Source organism: Schistocerca piceifrons, chromosome 7 (assembly GCF_021461385.2).
Source record: "Schistocerca piceifrons isolate TAMUIC-IGC-003096 chromosome 7, iqSchPice1.1, whole genome shotgun sequence".
In the NCBI taxonomy this organism is placed as follows: domain Eukaryota; kingdom Metazoa; phylum Arthropoda; class Insecta; order Orthoptera; family Acrididae; genus Schistocerca; species Schistocerca piceifrons.
Window position 1 is genome coordinate 162930882 of NC_060144.1, and position 16216 is coordinate 162947097.

Genomic DNA, 16216 nt, shown 5'->3' on the forward strand with positions numbered 1-16216 from the left:
GCACTATCTGTCTGACCAGGGCGTAACGGCAGTTCATAGAGTAATGAAACGGGTTGACACGAACATCATTCCCACCCGCACTGTCTTCTTGACATTTGACACAGTTCAACTCCCATCGAAAATCAAAGCAGGCTATGAGATAATTTCCGTTCGCCCTTACGTCCCAAACCCTACGCGTTGCTATCGATGTCAGCGGTTCAATCACACCAGCCAGTCCTGTTCCAATCCAGCCAAATGTGTTACGTGTGGCACGGATGCCCATGAGGGTGCTTGTCCACCTCCATCCCCTCGCTGCATCAACTGTATGGGTGACCACGCTGCTTCCTCTCGAGATTGCCCCGTTTTTAAGGATGAGAAGCTCATCCAGGAAATAAGGGTGAAGGAAAAGGTGTCGACCTTTGCTGCTCGAAAATTATTCGCCAGTCGCAAGCCCACCGTGCCTCAGACAGGAAAATACAGCACTGTCCTTGCTTCTCCTCGGCCAACAAAGGAGGCGGCCACGCAGACTTGCGACCTCACCTTTAGTACCACGGTCGTCAGATCGGCCAGCGCAAAGATCGCTCGTTCAACCTCACCACTTTCGCCTGCCCACTCTCTGGCTCACCCTTCGTCGGGTTCTGCTACATCTCGAGCCCAAAAGTCGGACGCCAAGTCTTCCAAAAAAGAGCATACTCGTGAAGAGTTTTTACGGACCGCAGCTTCACAACCATCGGTTCCTCCTTCCTCTAAACAACATTCTTCCAAGAAGGCTACAAAGAAACCCAGTTCCTCTCCTTCTCCGCCAAGGCGTGCCCCCTCTACAGCACCACCTGGCGGAAATCGCCCTCGGCCATCTTCTGTGTCGCCGAGGCGCACTGCTGGTGGCCGGTCAACCGGCCGATCGCTGGTGGCAGGGACTGATCCTGACCAACTTATGGATCAGGATCTTCTGCCTTCGGCTGAATGCCATTCCATGCTGTCGGTTGCTAGCTCCGAGCAGTCTTTGAGTTGACAGCAACTTTGGTCACATTCCTCCATTCTCTTTTCACCCCATGTCCATTATCCACTGGAATATCCGCGGCATTCGAGCCAATCGGGATGAATTGTCGGTCCTCTTACGCTCCTACTCGCCGGTCATCTTCTGTCTTCAGGAAACAAAGCTGCGTCCCCATGACCGCTTTGTTCTCCCTCATTTTCAGTCTGTCCGATATGATCTCCCCTCTGTTGCAGGCTCTCCAGCCCATGGAGGACTCATGATTCTTCTCCGTGATACTCTCCATTATCACCCAATCCCCTTAAACACTTCCTTCCAAGCTGTCGCCGTCCGTCTTTCACTTTCCGGATACACGTTCTCTCTTTGTACTGTATACATTCCATCGTCCACACCACTGGCACGAGCTGATCTCCTTCATCTTCTTGGTCAGCTTCCACCCCCATATTTGCTGGTTGGGGACTTCAATGCCCACCACCCGCTTTGGGGATCTCCACACCCTTGTCCACGTGGCTCCGTATTGCTAGACGTCTTCCACCAAGCGGATCTAGTTTGCCTCAACACTGGGGTCCCCACATTTTTGTCTGCCTCCACGACAACCTTATCTCATTTGGACCTTGCGGTCGGTACTGTTCCGCTAGCTCGGCGCTTCGAATGGTTCGCCCTTGATGATACACACTCGAGTGACCACTTTCCATGTGTCCTCAGACTGCAGCCTCAACTGCCATATATGCGCCCGCGACGCTGGAAGTTTGCCCAAGCCGATTGGACACTTTTTTCGTCTCTCGCGACATTCGATGACCGTCGCTTTCCCAGCGTCGACGATGAGGTCACACACATTACCGACGTTATCCTTACAGCTGCGGAACGTTCAATACCACGCACCTCCGAATTGCCCCGGCGCCCCCCAGTTCCTTGGTGGAACGAGGCATGCCGTGACGCAATACGTGAGCGGCGACGTGCTCTTCGCATTTTCCGTCACCATCCTACTTTGGCCAACTGTATCCGCTATAAGCAGCTCCGTGCGCGATGCCGTCGCGTCATCCGCGATAGCAAGAAGGCAAGCTGGAAATTCTTTATTAGCTCATTTAACACCTTCACTCCCTCCTCGGCAGTTTGGAGTCGGCTTCGACGGTTCTCAGGCGCGCCTAGTTTCTCCCCGGTTTCTGGGCTCACTGTCGCGCATGATACCTTAGTGGACCCCGTCGCAATTTCTAACTCGTTGGGTCAGCACTTTGCTGAGATTTCGAGCTCTTCAAATTACCCGCCAGCGTTTCTCCCGAAGAAACGTGCAGCGGAAGTGCGACCTCTTGCTTTCTCCTCCCAAAATCACGAAAGCTACAATACTGTTTTCTCCATGCGGGAACTCCAACATGCCCTCTCATCTTCTCGCTCCTCCGCCCCAGGACCGGATGGTATCCATGTCCAAATGTTGCTGCATTTATCCACCCATAGTCTGCGTTACCTCCTTCGCCTTTATAATCGAATTTGGACCGGCAGCACCTTTCCCAGACGGTGGCGGGAAGCTATTGTCGTTCCCGTTCCGAAACCTGGAAAGGACAAACATCTCCCCTCTAGCTATCGCCCCATTTCTCTCACGAGTAGTGTCTGTAAGGTTTTGGAGCGTATGGTGAATTACCGTTTAGCTTGGTGGCTGGAATCCCGCAGCCTTTTAACACAAGCCCAATGCGGATTTCGGAAGCATCGTTCTGCAGTTGACCATCTTGTCGCTCTCTCCACTTATATCATGAACAATTTTCTCCGGCAACGCCAAACGGTAGCAATATTTTTTGATCTGGAGCGAGCATACGATACCTGTTGGAGGACAGGCATCCTCCGCACACTGTTCTCTTGGGGCTTTCGAGGCCGGCTGCCCCTTTTTCTTCGCGAATTTATGGCAGAGCGCACTTTTCGGGTACGGGTGAACACTACTCTCTCCCGTACTTTCTCCCAAGAAAATGGGGTACCCCAGGGATCCGTGCTGAGTGTTGTACTGTTTGCCATCGCCATAAATCCAATTATGGATTGTCTCCCTCCTGATGTCTCGGGCTCCCTCTTTGTGGACGATTTTGCGATCTACTACAGCTCTCAACGGACCAGCCTTCTTGAACGACGTCTTCAAGGATGTCTCGATCGCCTCCACTCGTGGAGCATCGAAACTGGCTTCCGTTTTTCACCCAGTAAGACCGTTTGTGTCAATTTTTGGCGACGTACGGAGTTTCTTCCGCCCTCCTTACATCTCGGTCCTGTCAACCTTCCGTTTTCAGACGTCGCTAAATTCTTGGGTCTTATGTTTGACAGAAAACTATGCTGGTCCTCCCACGTTTCCTATCTTTCGGCTCGCTGTCTGCGATCACTTAACACCCTCCGTGTCCTGAATGGTACCTCCTGGGGAGCGGACCGAGTGGTCCTTCTCCGCCTCTATCGCGCCTTAGTGCGCTCGAAATTGGATTATGGAAGCATAGTCTACTCCTCTGCTCGGCCGTCTATTCTTCGGCGTCTCGACTCTATCCACCACCGTGGATTACGTTTAGTGTCTGGAGCTTTTTACACTAGCCCTGTGGAAAGCCTTTATGCTGAGACTGCTGAACCTCCGCTGTCCAATCGGCGAGCAGTCCTCCTGAGTCGTTATGCTAGCCGTCTGTCTTCCATGCCTGCTAATCCAGCCCACGACCTTTTTTTCGACGCCTCCTTTGATGTAGGGTATGCAGGCCGCCCCTCCTCCCTACTACCCCCGGGAGTCCGCTTCCGTCAACTGCTCCATTCTCTTTCCTTCCGCTTTCCTAAAACCTTCCTGACCACTTGGGGTACAGCACCGCCTTGGCTCCGTCCCCGGATCTGCCTGCTCCGTGACCTTTGTCAATTTCCCAAAGATGGTACCCCTACACTTGTTTATCGTCGGGCATTTGCTGCTCTATGTGCAGAAATGACGGACGCCACATTTATTTACACCGACGGCTCGAAAACATCGTTAGGTGTAGGGAGTGCCTATATTGTTGGCGACACCCCAAATCGCTTTCGGCTTCCCGGCCAGTATTCGGTTTATACTGCGGAGCTTTACGCTGTTCTCCAGGCTGTCCACTACATCCGCCGCCATCAGCGGATACAGTACGTTATCTGCTCAGATTCTCTCAGCTCTCTCCTCAGTCTCCAAACTCTTTACCCTGTGCACCCTCTGGTCCACCGGATTCAGGACTGTCTGCGCTTGCTTCACCTGAGGGGCGTCTCGGTGGCGTTGCTCTGGCTCCCGGGACACGCTGGTATCTGTGGGAATGAGGCGGCCGATGTAGCGGCCAAGGCCGCAGTCTCTCTTCCTCGGCCAGCTATTCAGTCGCTTCCCTTCACCGATCTTCGGAACGATTTATGTCGCCATGTTGCTCAATTATGGCATGCCCATTGGTCGGCACTTTCCTGTAATAAATTGCGGGAAGTGAAAGCCCTTCCTTGCGCTTGGACCTCTTCCTCCCGAACGCGTCGTCGGGAGGAGGTAATTTTAGCTAGACTCCGGATAGGGCACTGTCGTTTTAGCCATCGACATCTTTTAAGCGGCGATCCTCCCCCACTCTGTCCCCACTGCTCTCAGCTGTGGACGGTAAGACACCTTTTAATTGAATGCCCCTATTTTAATCCATTACGCTCCCGTCTACAGCTATCGCCTGATCTATCGTCGATTTTAGCAGATGACACGCGCTCCGCCGACCGCGTTCTCCAGTTTATTAGTGACAGTGAAATGACGTCAGTCATTTGAAGCTTTTTTTGGGGACAATCACCCCCTTTCTGTAGTGGATTTTTAAGCAGTCTTCTATTTTTAGTTTCTCCAATTTTCTGACTTTGTTCCCCTTGCTGCTGGTTTTAAATTTCGGTTTCTTACTGTCTTAAGTCACGGGCTGGGCGCTAATGACCATAGAAGTTTTGCGCCCTAAAACCACAAAAAAAAAAAAAAAAAAAAAAAAAATATAAGATGGTACTAATACTAATGTCAAGTGATTTTCCTCCTTTGAGACTGCCGTGTAACCATTCTGATGCTTTTTCAGTTACAGTGTGTACAAAATTATGATAATTGCATTGAGTGGACAGTAAAACAACGTCTTATAATTGTATAACAAAAACACAAAGTTTGTTTGGGAATTAGCATCAGTAAATTTCTGGCGTTGTACAAACCTTTGTTTTACTATCTTGCAATCATTGTAACCTCGTTATCTATGAAAAGAGCGACATTAGGTTGTTTCCCTCTTACTTTCCTCGCAGCAACAAGAAACAGATCTAAGAGCGTTCAGTGTAGCGTTATACCGTTGATAATTGCACCAGCATATTTCAAAAACGCGTTTTACTTCATAAACTTACAGAGATTTTAGCTCTCTGTTTTTAATTTTATAATGTGTGTAATCCCTGACCTTTTAAATTAAGGTGGACGCGACATGCTCGGTGACGCAACGATCGAACGCAAGCGCTTTAACGTCAGTTATTTTATCTCTTTAAAGTAGAACCTGCATCTCAATCCGAAGTCCGATTAACTTCCTTGTATGGGTATTATTTACATCCATAGTTATTCGTCAGCGAATGTGCAGTCAACCAACAATGACCATTCCGACCTGAACGTGATTTTTAAGTTAATGAAACCAGCTAACTAAATTTTATTCCACCTGAAAATAATTAGTATTACAACAATTTCAGTTGAAATTGGAAAGAATTCTATCGTCTCCTTTATTACTTCCTTTGAAATTGATCCTTTGTTTGTGGTTTGATGACACATACAGACAGGAAATTTAATCGGCCTATTCGAAAGGAACCACTTAAACCAACACCTAACATTTTTCTCAGATCCCCACCTTATACCGCGTTTATCAAATGCAACCTAACTTAAAAACATGCGTATCTGACACTTCCGTATTGTGAAAGTCGCAACGCCCCAAAAACCGAAGTAGGTTTGCCGACGCGATGCGTAGTGTCTGGCAGCACAGTTTCAAAAACAAATTTAGTAATGCTTTGTCTCCGTGTAATGCAGCCCTTACAAGGTTACCCACTTCGGTATTAGTCGGCGTTGTGGAGTACCTAAGCACATAATCCACAACTCTCATTGGTGTGCAGTGTACATTGTACATGCTGACTCTACGCAGGAATCGGCTATGATTTTCTTTCGGTTTGGAGGATTTTGGGGACACGTTGTCTCTAATGGATAGGCAACACGAAACCGGCTACTTGATAAACTCCTCCGATTATTGTAGTTTTCTCTGCGTAATAAAGTATCGATGAGGTTTTGGGAATGCAGCTGAGTGATATCGACGCCTTGTCACAATATTTCTATTGACAACCAATCTGCCATCTATATGAGAGATTTCATTGAGTTTTACACAGTGTAAAACTTACTTGAAGCTTCATCAATGGTTGTCAACCGAAATGTTACTGCCTCATCTCGATATCAACGAACTACAAGTCCCTGTTCTAACGCAATAGTAGATGGCAACAGTCAGCACCCCTTAGGAAGCGGTGATGTAGCAACATAGTGGGTGACTGGAAAAGGAAAGATCGTGGGATCGAATCCCGGTCACAAGAAATGTTCAGTAGCCATTTAATGTAGTCTTCAATTCTCAGAGAAGCGAAAAGGCGCCAGAAACGACGCATGGTTCGGATTCCATGTTAAACTGTAGGTCCCCTTCATTGGTTGGATTAACGGGCTGCTTCACAAACACAGAAATCGGATAAGTGCCGTTCAATTGAAATATTCGTACCTGAACATTGAGACATACGAAATTTTAATTGCTACACATTATAATGAAACTGCCCAAAGGTACACTTTTTCATTTATGAAATAGCACTCTATACAATCAATTAGATTTTCAGTTTCATTTAAACAGATGCTGAAGTGCCAATTGTTTATATTTAAATGAAAAAGTTGTGTATTGAGGAGTTGTTTCAGAAAGAAGATTGTGAAACTAAAAACGTGTACAATGATCAGCAGAAGATTATGAAAAAATTGGTTCAAATGGCTCTGAGCACTATGGGACTCAACATCTTAGGTCATAAGTCCCCTAGAACTTAGAACTACTTAAACCTAACTAACCTAAGGACATCACACACACCCATGCCCGAGGCAGGATTCGAACCTGCTACCGTAGCAGTCCCGCGGTTCCGGACTGCAGCGCCAGAACCGCACGGCCACCGCGGCCGGCGAAGATTATGACCACCGACCTGCTATCAATAGAAACTAATCCAGATCACAGCAGCGTCATATGGCGAGGAATGACGGATAGTTACACACACTCACGGTACATGTTGTATGAGTGAGAGTTCTGTCCGTGTGTAGAATGGGGAAGGCGCGCGATCCATTTGAGTTTGACAGAGGGTGGATTGTGATGTCCCGGTGGTTCCGTACGAGCATTTAGGAAACTGCTCGATTTACAGGATGTTCGTGGCGTGCTGCGGTGAGCGTCTTCAACACGTGGCGAAACTAAGGAGAAACCTTGTCCAGGGACGTAGTGTTGAGCGACCACACCTCATTAGAGATGTGGGACGTCGTAGGCAGGGCAGGCTGGTGAAATAGGACAGGCGGCGTACTCTGGCGGAACTACCATCAGACTTTAATGCTGGTAAGAGAACAAGTATGTCTGAACGCACAGTGCACCGAACACTCCCAACGATGGGCTACAGCAGCCGACGACTCATGCATGAGCCAATGTTAACACCAAGGCATCGGCAACTGTGCCTGTAGTGGTACGTGACCATCGGCTCTGGACGCTGGCGCAGAGATAGAGCGTTGCATGATCTAATTAATCTCAATATCTCTTCGTCGTGCCGGTGGGACGGTGCGAATCCGTCTTTTCCTGGGGAACAGATCCTTAACACCTATACTGATGACAACAGCTCCATTGTGCTCTGGCCAATATTCACGTGGGCATTCATGGGTCCAGTGGAGATCATTCAAGACATCTTGACGGCCAAGGAGTATCGTATACTGGTTGTAGACCACATACCCCCATGACGATCATATTTCCACGTGGCAGTGAAATTTTTCAGCAAAATAATGCTCCAGGGGAAGAGTGTGATGGAGTGGTTCGAAGAACACATTGGTGTGCAGGACCCCCAGCTCGTCAGATGTGAACCCGATCCAACAAATGTGGGATGCGATTGAGCGTGGCGTCAGAGCTCTTCAACCCTCTCCCGGAAATTTACGGGAATTAGGTGACTTGCCTGTGCAGATGTGGTGCCAGCTACCTTCCAGGACCTACCAAGGCTTCACTGCTTTCTTGTGATGACGCTTGCGAAGGGTGGATATACCGTCTATTAGATATATGGTCAAATGAAATTACAGTTAAATCCCGACCATTAGATGCTTACAGGCGTAAATAAATATCAACGAGGACAGTTGAAAATGTGTGTGCCGACCAGGACTCGAACCTGCGATCTCCTGCTGACATGGTAGACACTCTATCCGACTGAGCCATCGAGGTCACAGAGCGACTGCAGTGACTTATTTCTGGCACGCTCCTCGTCAGACCCACATTTCCAACTTACTGTCCCTACACTACACTTTTAGTGGCCCCGCCCATTATACTCATTACCCGCGGCTGCTAATCTACCGATTCCCGTAAGAGTTTGAGCAATGTCAATGCATCCGCACTGAAGAAGATTACTGGCGAGTTAGCCTTAGCTGTATGAAGATGATCGTTATGTTGTGACAGATCAGTGAAAAATATATATTGTAACTTTGAAAAACATCTATAATGATTGTTATATTATTAATGCTATAGCTACGTATGTCCACTTACATCATTTACAGTGTCGATCACATTCATATAACACTGTCGTATTTGTATGCCTCGAGAGTAACAACACTTTGTACGGCAACATACATCGCTGATCTCTTTGTGTCTCTGACAACACTAAGGAATTGTTGCTTAAAAGGGTCCTTTGAGATGACAATGTGGTGCTCAGACGGACGCTTTTGCAACAACGATTTTGTAACCTGAAGATTTTGTGAAGCGTTCCTGGCTCTTAAAGTCCAAATATATGATATTAGTAATCAAGATAAGTGTTTTCCAACAGACCATTTTAAAGTTGATGCATAATCGAATGAATGATCGTGATTCTCCTCGCTTCAAACACGAAACACACCTTCTGACCAACTGTTCCAATGCAAAACATCGAGAAAACTACGAAAAAGAGACAAAGATATCATGGACTGTGCGGCTAGTCCCGGCGGAGGTTCGAGTCCTCCTCGGACATTGGTGTGTGTGTGTTTGTCCTTAGGATAATTCGGGTTAAGTAGTGTGTAAGCTTAGGGACTGATGACCTTAGCAGTTAAGTCCCGTAAGATTTCACACACACTTGAACATTTTGAGACAAAGATAATTAATAAACAGTGCCACAGTTTTGTGCGTTATCATTCAATACAATGATAAATCACCACTCTAGTATTTTCCCCAGATTATGAGAATTATTTATGCAGACCACACAAATATTCACCATCTAAGATTACTTAACAATTTCATATATGGCCTTTATCCCATTACAACATTAACTGTCACTGACGTTAATAATAAACCAGTTTAGCAGCTGTAACACTGCCTTCACTGCCGCTGGTTTCAGCTGCTGAGGAACTATATCTCATAACAAGGAAGTAATGGCGAAAAGAATTGACTGGTTTGTACCGAATTCTTCATTTTACAAGAAACGGATGATTTGAGACACACTATTTTAGGTTGTATTCCTAAGCCTATAATCCAGCAAATCTTATAATCGTGGAAGTTGACTGATATTATTTAATACGATCAGTGATCGAAAATCAGTAAACCTACATAATCTGAGAAATCATACTGAAGATGGTTAATTACCGTATGGAGTGAAAGTGCCTCAAATATTCACATGATAATCTATGTTTCATTACTGACTTTCTTGACAGTATATTTCATTTTTAATTAGTGCTCAAATTACCAGAACATCTGCTGATCTAGAGTTACGATAGTTTAAAGGATTTTTAGCTGATGTCCTGTATGGGAAATCTCGGTGTACAAGCTTTCACACCTAGCATTCTCAGTATTCAGATGCTTGTTTGTAACACAGGGCATTTCAAATGGAAAACAATATTTGGCAGTGTATCTTGTATTTAATAAGTATCAGGCTCTGAAGACTTAACTATAAGCCGGCCGCTGTAGCCAAGGGCTTTTAGGCGCTTCAGTCCGGAATGACTCTGCTGCTACGATGGCTGGTTCGAATCCTGCCTCGGGCATGGATGTGTGTAATGTGTTTAGGTTAGTTAGGTTTCAGTAATTCTAAGTATAGGGGACTGATGACCTCAGATGTTAAGTCTCACAGTTCTTTGAGCCATTTCAACTAACCTCCAAGCTACGTACGTTATAACATATTATTTCTTATTGAAATATTTCTTAGACTACTTCGATAACGAGTTTTATCCCGCCGCTTTTGGCTTTGGTTCAAATGGTTCAAATGCCTCTGAGCACTATGGGACTTAACTTCTGAGGTCATCAGTCCCCTAGAACTTAGAAGTACTTAAACCTAACTAACCTAAGGACATCACACACATCCATGCCCGAGGCAGGATTCGAACCTGCGACCGTAGCGGTCGCGTGCTTCCAGACTGTAGCGCCTAGAACCGCTTGGCCACACCGGACGGCGTTTGGCTTTGGTTCCTATGTCATATACTTATGTCAGTCGCTATGTAGTTGTGTAATTAGCTACCTTACATTACTTCTTGACAATAATAGAATCTATATGCTCAATGTCTACTTTCGTGCCTGTAAATACTCGTTGTCCCATTACATTCTTCTTTCCTACCAGAACTTCCTCATTTCCAAGTGCTCTTAGCTGTTACAGTCTACTTCAAATTCCGTTCTGCTGAACTCGCAATATCATAAAATATCTGTTTCGTACCACTATAAATGAATTTTTTATCTTCCACTGTCATTATTTTTATTATTATCATCACTACCAGTGGATGCAGCAGCATTAGAAGTGCTCTTTTTTTATTAATTTTAAGAGTTCTTTATCAGCACTATTTATTCACATCGTCTTTACATACAAATAAATCATTTTATTACTTTTGGCAACATTAAAATTATTTTTATTGATTAGATAATTATAACATTAAAAAGTGCTGTATGTGTGAATCGCTCGTTTAAAGTAACAGATATAAAGAAATAATTCCGGGTGTTGTCGAAAGCATTTAATTACGCAATTACAACTCTGTGATTAATGTAAATACTTCGTCGTATTATTTGTAAAAGGCGATCATGATCCACTTTTCTGAATCGCAGACAATAATCAGATGCTGAAGCATAGTCTCCAGTACAGTTGTATAATCAGAATAAATTATTACAGGGGATAAAAATTCCAAAATTTAGTGACGAATTGTGACATATGAGATCTAAGATTTATATAAATTTTGTAGTAGAAAAAGAAGATGAAGCCTGGTGCTACAGGTAAAACTTCTTGTTGAGAATGTGTTTGTATGTCACCTTCAAATAATGAAATGAATTTCGATTACAATCTGCTATCTGAATAGGGGCGCAGTTGGCAGTAGACTCTTGTCATGAGGAACATGTTTAACTAATTATACTGAGTGAAGGATTTAAAGAACATTTATTATTTAAATATTAAATATTTAACTATATTTTGGCCTGATTATCAAGCAGCTAAATGTCGGGATGTTTCGTACACTTCAATAAATATATCGGTATATAAAAGTGCGACAAAACGAAAAAATTCACGAAATATTAACCTCTCGCTCAGTGTTGTAACACTGCGGCAGTAGGTCCTCGTAACGCTAATAGGTCTTTTGACATTCTAGTGAACGACAATGAACTTTCTCGCCTAGAAAATTATGTTAATCGTATGGTCGGTGACAGCTACTGATCTCCAACCCTCTGCTACACTGTCGCTCACGTATAGGCTTTACCTTTCAAAATGCGCTAAAGTACTCTAACGGTTTCCGCTGTATTACTTGTTAGCAGGCGCGTTTCCTGGATGCTTCACAGTGATCATAACAGTGTTAAAGTAAAAGATCCACTGGGAATCTGGTTGGTGATGACACGAAATTTGGCAGCATATGTGGCTCTAAGGGTTACCAGATTGTCTATTCTCTCATCTGAAACTGCTTAGTCGGATATCTTGTTCGCTTACTTTAGTTACGGTACTTTTCGCCCCTTTCACAATTGTATATAGATATATTCTGATTTGATCGCCTCAGGCGGCCATGTCCAGATTCGGTTGCCGCACAGGATAACCACATGTTATCCTTCATGTGCAAGAACGGGATATGAAGACGGCCACTTACGACTATCAAACTCTGTCCCCTGTAAAGAAAATTATAATATGCTAGCAAAATGGTAATAAAAACATTTTAAATATTTTACCACTTCCGGTCATCTACAGACTATATAAGAATAACCCTTTCCGCTTTTGGTTATATGTGACTCACTGCTCCTAGAGGCACATTAACGATTTTTGATACAGCTCTGTTCCTAATGTAAGGTTCTTTGAAAATATAGTACTCTAATGCTCATTAAAAATATAACTATGTGCTATCCAAATGCACTGTGTGATGTGCTCTTGAGGAAATGGTGTGCTTAATCAGTTTTACTCTAATCCAAAGAAAAATTAAACAACTTAAGCTGGAATACCTATAATGAAATCAGTACCTCTGAAATTTACTCAGTCTCGTTCTATCGCCCTGTGCAATAAACTGATAAATTCCCTTCGCAAATAAACAATGAAATACAATTTTTTACCTCTTGTGTCGTAATGGATGTAATCTTGGTAATCTGTGGGCATACAAAATATTCAGTCTAGGATCAGCGAAGTGCAATGCCGGCCGTAAAATAGCTTCATACAATAAATATCAGTAGAGTAATTGATAAATCGATAACCTTGGAAATGTGCAGTGATAATTTTGGATACTGGTTCAGCGCTGTGGAACGCTGATCGCATTGAAACTCATACAAACATTAATGCTTTTCTGATTCTGGCATATTAATATTTTTCTCTCATTGCAAGATCACTTCATTTAAAAGATGCGGGTTCAATTTAAACTAACACGACTTGGAAGAGGTGAGGTACTGTTAAGTGGATATGCTAAGACCAAATGGTTCTGTTTGAAACTAGTATTTCAAAATAAAGTTTCCCTTTCACAAAATCTAATATGAAACAGTTTAGATTAACTTCAAAATCAGTGAATTTCTCAATTGTTCTACAATTCTCACCTTCTGACGTAATTAAAGACACTTGGATTGTTACATGACAAAAGTCTAACACCGTTTAACTAAATAGTTTCAAAAACTTAACTTGCCTGTATCAGAATGAGATTTTCACTCTGCAGCGCAGTGTGCGCTGATTTTAAACTTCCTGACAGATTAAAACTGTGTGCCGACCTGAGAATCGAACTCGGGACTTTTGCCTTTATCGGGCAAGTACTCTACCAACTGAGTTACTGAAGAACGACGCTCGACGCGTCCTCACAGCTTTAATTCCTCCAGTACCTCGTCTCCTACCTTCCAAAGATCACAAAGGCTCTTCTACGAACCACAGGGTATGGCTAAGCCATGACCGCGCCATAGCCTTTCTTCCCGGAGTGCTAGTTGTGCAAGGTTCGCGGAAGAGGTACTGGCATAACTGAAGCTGTGAGGACAGATCGCGCCGGCCGGTGTGTCTGAGCGGTTCTTGGCGCTTCTGTCTGGAACCGCGCACCGCTGCGGTCACAGGTTCGAATCCTGCCTCCGGCGGAGGTTCGAGTCCTCCCTCGGGCATGGGTGTGTGTGTTTGTCCTTAGGATAATTTAGGCTACGTAGTGTGTACGCTTAGGGACTGATGACCGTAGCAGTTAAGTCTCACAAGATTTCACACACATTTGAACATTTTTTGAAATCCTGCCTCGGACATGGATGTGTGTGATGTCCTTAAGTTAGTTAGGTTTAAGTAGTTCTAAGTTCCAGGGAACTGATGACCTCAGTTGTTAAGTCCCATAGTGATCAGAGCCATTTGAACCATTTAAAAAAGTCTGCCGCCGGCAGTGCTGCGAGGCGGTCAGGCTCCAAAGACTTGCGTGCGAGGAGCGCAATGTGAATTTGTGTTTACCCTGGCCGCTGTAAGCGCCGTTTTCCATCTAGACCACCATGACGTACACCTATCAGAAGAAGACATTACGTTTCAGCTTTTGTTCCGACTTCGCCCGACTCAAGGACCTGGTGATAGAACGATTTATTCGCGATGAAGTTAAAATACCACCAACGGATCTAATTGGTAACCACTTGTCCATAGTTAGCAATACCGTCTACGTCAATATGATCAACGATGCTGCGTGCGACAAGATGCTTCAAGAGGCAAAACATGGACTGCGCTTCTGCCATTCCGACGGCAACGTCGGACCCTTTACAATCGATCACGCATGTCTTGGCACACGAAAGATAAGGATCTTCGAACTGCCGTTCGAACTACCTGCAGACGTCGTCATAGAGGCGCTCCGTCCCTGAGGCGACGTTCTGGAACATGTTGCCGAACGATGGGTACAATTTCAAACCTATCGCGTTTTAAACGGTGTTAGACAGGCACGCATCGAGTTGCAGAAACACGTGCTTTCCTATCCACGTATCGGAGGCTGCTATGCCATTATAATGTACGACGGCCAACCTCGGACCTCTTCCGGTTGCGGGAAAGGTCATCTACGGTCTGAATGCATTGAACGACGTATCGCGCAGCTCCTGTTGTCGGAAGCGTCCGTCACATTATGATGACCGCCATACCGGTCACATACGCGGCAGCTCTTTCCACGTCTACAGTTTCGTCCAGTCCGTCGCCCGGTCCTTCCGATTGGCACGTCCTACCGTCCCAGTCACCTACGGATGGTGCGGACGTCCCACCTGACAACCTAGCCGCCGAACAGGCTCCCGCACCGGACGCTGAGGAGACCAGTACTTCTTCACAACACCTGTCTGACAACTTCATTGTACCCACCGACGCCTTCGAACCAGGTCGACGCTCTTCCTTGCCGTCGTCCGACACTGAGGTAGACGCGCGCAAACAACGCTCGCCATGAAGGCGCAAACGCCGCCGCCGTTCACCCACGGGCTCTCAAGGCGTCGTCACCCAATACGAAGACAACATTCAACCAGCCGACGTTTCCACACAGAGGTCGGTGGACAGCTTTCACGATGAACAAGACGTTTCGCAGGACGGGACCACAATGGCGGTCACCACGCACAACGAAACGATCGGTGTGCAAGTTGAGACGCCTGTCTCCCCGCCGACAGCTCCAGATCTCTCTCACGACGACGCAATTCTCATGGACATTGGACAGACCCTCGGCACAGGAGCATGGGCCGACGAGGTTGAGGAAGGTGCGCCCCCTCCTCCAGATGAGTTGCCTCCACCGGACGTGGTTGCCTTTTAACATCAAAAGAGAGGCACTGCAGCAGATGGGACGGGACTTACTGTCGGTGCCCTCTTCGTACTTCCCTTCGTGATGGTGGATGCGCGTCCACTACCTCTGAAACAAACGTACCGGTTAGCCACACTGAATATCAACATGATCGGCACTGCACCCAAGCTGCAGCTCCTTTGTGACATGCTTCGTGCCTCTGACGTCGACGTCGCCCTTCTTCAGGAAGTACGCGTTGCCACACTACCACCTGTCTACGGCTACTTCTCATACACGTCCACATCTGATCAATCAGGGTTTGGAGTAGCTATCTACATACGCGAAGGAATCCCACTTAAGAACATGACCATCCTTCTCTGTGGAAGGGGCATGGCTGTTACCATCTTCGACACGCGCGTCATCAATATCTATGCTCCGTCTGGATCCACGAATCGTCGTGGTGCCACTGTTTTCAGGACCGCCATATCATGGCAATCGATTTCAACTGCGTCCTCCATCAGCAGGACGAAATGCCTTCTTATTAGCAATGCCTGGCGCTGCTCATCTTCATCGAAGATTTTCATCTAGTGGACGTTTGGGAGAAAATTCATGGCAATACCCCCGGTGTCACCCATTATACAGACTGCGAGCAGACTGGACCGGTTTTATGTCTCTGCCCACCTTGTCAACCAAGTCGTCCAAGCCGAACGATGGCCTCTTGCAGTTTCGGACCATTGCGCCGTCATTTGCATCCTGGCTTTGCCACCTCAGTCGGTATGGAGCAGCAGAGGTTACTGGAAGCTTAATACCTCCCTCCATAATGATCCACACTGCCGGCAATGTATTGCCACTACATGGAGGTCTAGCGAAAGACGCCTCCC